Raw genomic sequence first — 5,000 nt, 5'->3', positions numbered from 1 at the left:
CCGTTCATCGGATCAGCTGAAACCCTCATCGTCGTAAACGGTGGAGTGCAACGACGTGAAGTTTAATTTAATTTTATTATTGTAGAATCCATATTGGCCTGAATTAATTTGCTTTGATCGAATATTAGGTTTGAAAAGAAGAAAAAATCTTCTTTCCGAGGCATTGAAAAATTTACAATTTGACGCAATTTTAATTTAAAATATTGTCCAGACGCCTTCGGTTAACGAACGAAAGCGCTAATAAAGAATTATCCAAAATTCATTTTTCTCTCTCTGCACACACACACACACACACACACACACACACACACACACATATATATATATATATATATATATATATATAGTTCAAATTTACAGAATATAAAAGAGAAAGGCAGGTGATAGTACAACAAGCAGGTGTATTAGTTTGACGCTCAGGAAGAATTAAAAAGTCTTTGACGTTTCGAGCCTACGTTTCTTCAACAAAAAGGTCTGAGAGAAAAGAAAAATGGAGAGTGAACGAAAATAACTGAGTGAGAAAAAAACAAAAATCTGTAGGGGTTAACGATTCAACATAATGGAATGACCGGAATTAAAAGACTGAGTGAAAGGGAGATAATAACGGTGACCCGATTGAACTATGGTGCGCAAGTCTTGAAGACAGTAAAAGAAGATTCATAGACGCCGTTTTTCTATCCATGACTAATTAATAATATCCATAGTTACACGCTTGTGTGTAACAGTTAATGTGTGCTTGTTGAGTGGTGCATCTGTGTGAGTATGTGTGTGCGTGTGTGTTAGTGCATGAAGTGTGTGTGGCCCTATAGTGTACGTATGTGTTGTGTATGTTTATGTGCATAAGTTGTATGTGTTTATGTGTGTTGTGTGCGGATGTATATTGTCTATGGTCAGGCGTATTGTGTGCATATGCAGTGTGTGTGTTTTGAGGAGTGAACACTTTGTGTCGTGGGGGAATCGATGGAGGTGTGTGGTGGGATAAGAGTAGCGTGTGTTATTAGTGTATTCTTGCAAGTATCAGAATATAGAAAAAGAGATTCTCCGTCAGAATTTTTATTTGTAATGACTGAAAAATCTCGTAAGTCTATTCAAACCATCCACGATTCTACTTTTTCTGTGTTTCAGGTACTTGTGTAAGGAAAGAAGTTAACAAATAAATACTTCTTCCCTGGATACGAAAATTCACCGCTAATAAGATTTACCAGCTCTTGTAACAAAATCTAGCAACGTAAGTTGACTGAAGTATGTAGATTAAAATGAGGAATCAAAGGAAAGTAGGGATGATCTCTATTGGAAAAGATCAATCAATAGGAAAAGTTTAAGATTGGAAAAATCCATTTCAGAGAGCAATGCACAGTTTAATGTTCTGAGTCTCATCCTTCATCTGAGAGGAAGGAAAAGTGGTTTGATTTTGAGGCAATAAATAATACTAAACGTTTCGTTCTCAGAGAAAACAAAGTATGAAAAGCTAGAGTATATATGCCGGAAGATAAAAATGAACTTCATCAAATATTCCCAAAATATTTGAACTAAATGACAGAGCTTGAACCATCGATTTATGATTAGTAGACCTTGTATCAAAGAAAAGTAGAGAGGTCTCCATCAGCAAAGATCAGTCATTAGAAACTATTGATCTATGATTGGTATATACTCGATCAGTACAAATTCATTCAGACATTGAGAAATATCTTTTACATATTTCATTCAAGAGAATGCAGCCATGCTGGGGCACGGCCTTCAAGAATATTTAGTCGAATGAATCGTACCCAGTATTTATTTTTGTTTAAAGCTTGGCGCTTATTCAATCAGTGTCATTTGCCGAATAGCTAGGTTACGAGGAGGTAAACATACTAAAAGCGGTTGTCAAGCAGTAGTGCGTTACAAACACATACATGATTAAAAAATGCCGCAAGGCATCACGACAGATGTTCTAACATTCCACCAAGCCGTCGCTCTTGATGGATATGTATCGACCCAGACAGGAAGAAAGGCAAAGTTAAACCATGTACGATTAGAACTCACACATCTGAGAGCAGAACAAGTGCTGCAAATGGTTCTATTCAACGCTGTAGCAAACCTGCCAAATCAACAATATAAATATTCATTAAATATCATTAAATAGCTATTCAGAAATAGTTAAGTGACCATTAATATTGATTTCTAACAATGCGAGCATTGGGTACATTTGGATAAGTCGCTAAAATGAACTTTGGCACCATTTGAACCCAGATTGTAACAAGCGTTTTACTGAATCACGTTATCGTCTCTTCTGCGTCGATGTACTGAAAATGAGCAATAGCATTGCTTCCACCAGTTGGGAAGAATTTTACCAGACTCGTCAGAGCGGGGAACCAAATTTTCAAGTCCCGGTAGTATTTGTGTTTCTTTCCTCGGAGATGGGGGAATCAATTCATTTGATTAATTGCTTCCCTCAAATTACTGGTCTAGTGTTTTCGTTGGGAACAATATGAATTCTGTTGTTAATAATTGAAATTTTCGTATCAGATATTGGCCAACCTAATTTAATGGATTACTAAATTATCTTTAATACCTCTAAGTTTTGAGCTCAAATCCTGCCGGTGGTCAACCTGATTACTTGGACATAAATGAGAGTTGTAGTTGTTTAATCACATGTTAGCATTGGTCGAGAAGACCTATGTTAAAATACAGTCAAGACCTGATTACCCAGTCTTCTTGCTCTTTAAGATCAATGTTCTTGGCTTACTTTATACAATATATCTGGTTTCATTTAATGCGGTAGAGTGTAGTTTTAGGTTGATCTGCTTGCTATATGTAACAGGTTAAGAGGTTCCATTGAAATGATAGAAATATACAGGCGTCAACCTGCTTGGTATGACACATTTCCTGCTCTGTTGTGGTGGGCACTACATCTGGGCTGTCAGACGGTATGATATCTTCTCCACCGGCAATTTGGTGTGTTCAGCTACCAGCTCAGGCTCCTTTGCTCGTCAGGCTGAGAAAGAAAAACTCTCAAAGTATCGGTCACTCTCTGAGAAGCTTATAGCCGAGCCTGTGATAGTGGAGACCTCCGGCGTTCTCGGCCCCCGGGCCGTATCCTTGCTCACTGCTATCGGGGTGGAGATGGTTATCCGCAATTGCAAGGCTCATGAGTTAAAGTATCCGTTCCAGTGCATCTCCCTCGCTCTCTTCATTTTGTCTGCTAAGACCATGAGTTGGTCTGAATTACAGGTGGTCAAAAGGATGTAAGAATTTTGTAGGTTAATTCTCTCTTTTTCTTTTTCTTCTTTCCTTTCCTCTTCCTTTTGGTTTCCTTTAAATATCATATTTTTTTTAATTGTAAATATTATTGATTGTTGCCTATTTGCATATCACCCTCATCTACTTTTATTATTTGTTATGAGTACATAGTTGAAATATCTATAATTAATAATAATTGCTTTCATAGGGCAAAAGCAAGCAATATAGTGGGAGGAAACAGTGAATCAAATTGACACCAGTACCTTACTCGTTCTGTATTCTATAGATTGCAGAACAAATGAAGGCAAACTTGACTTGGATGGGTTTGGAACTTAAAACGTAAAGAGGAGCAACAAATACTGCAAGATATATTGTCCGATGCTTTGAACATTTTGCCAGTCTAGTGTCCTAAATCAGTGCTCAATAAAGCTTTTTCTCTGTAATTACATCATGAATGGTAATGAATTGGGAGAATTAGTGGCAAATTCAATGCTTTATGGCATTCTGACACTTCCTTTTCCTTTCTGGTTTCGTATAGAATCAACGTCTGCTTTGTTTCTTTCAGTTCTCCGGCGTCGATTAAATAAATACTACAGAAGCAGTAGGGTTAACAGATAAAATAAACTGCATTCCTTTTCCCATGTATTTTTTAAATTCTTTTATGTTTCATCCCTTAGGTTGCAGCCATGCTGCAGCACCACCAGGTTTTTTGCCTATCCTATAAAATCAATAATTCAATAATGACTAACATATCAGTATCGTAGCTGAGTTCTTTAATCTTGTTTGTTTCAGGCCACTCTTGAAAGAGAGTTTATGATACGCCTATTCATTCGTAGTATTTCCCGCATTCCATGTATGAAACTATTTCTGTGATACTTATTACTGTGCCTCTCTTTGAATTCCGTTGGTCGCTTTAACACCAGTTACTTGGTTCAAAGTTACATTCAGCAGAATTCGCTCTGGGCCAGTTTCCTGATACGAGATAAATTCCTCTCTTACTCCAACAAGTCTTGAAGACAGTAAAAGAAGGTTCATAGACGCCATTTTTCTATCCATGACTAAGTAATAATATCCATAGTTACTCGATTAAAGGTCTATCTCAGAGATGAATTCTTTGGTTTCCTTTCATCATCATCGTTCTAAGAGAATACTTTAAGATGTGCGTATTCTTCTACAAACTTTCCCTGAATACTTCTACGAAGCTATTTCTGCTGTGCTTATTAGTGTCAATATATTAGAAGTCAAAAGTTATCGATCTCAAAGATGAGCTTCTTTGGTCTAGTTTCTTTCTTACCCCCATGCAAGAATTCATAAGAAGTATAGATAATCAAGTCACACTGTGGTTAAATTTACCTTTCATCCTTTCGAGGCAGATAAAATAAAGCACCAGTCGTTATAACAAAAGTCACTTTCACTTTTGTTTTACAGTCGTCAATTGTACATTATTTCTTCTGCTTCGGAAGTGAGCTGTGCCTCTTAACTAAACCTATTTCCGTTGGATATTCTGGTTATATGTAGACACTGACATTTTCAACATTAATATATTATTAATATATTTCTGTTTCCGAGTCATGAGCACCTTAAATGATGAAAACTACAAAAATACATACAGCCATTGAAAGGAAACGAGATAACCACTTGTTACTCTCAAATAGTCCTTAGTACCAATTATCAATTACATTTCAGAGGGCGGACAATTCAATTTAAGTGATCAATACTTGATTGTATCATATTTTATTGACTCAGGAAAGATGTTAGTCGAAAACAACTTTTCTAGTAAG

This window comes from Octopus bimaculoides, chromosome 15 (assembly GCF_046866305.1).
Source record: "Octopus bimaculoides isolate indiv1 chromosome 15, ASM4686630v1, whole genome shotgun sequence".
Taxonomy (NCBI): Eukaryota; Metazoa; Mollusca; class Cephalopoda; order Octopoda; family Octopodidae; genus Octopus; species Octopus bimaculoides.
The sequence above is the reverse complement of the archived record's forward strand: the minus strand, read 5'-3'. Positions refer to the sequence as shown.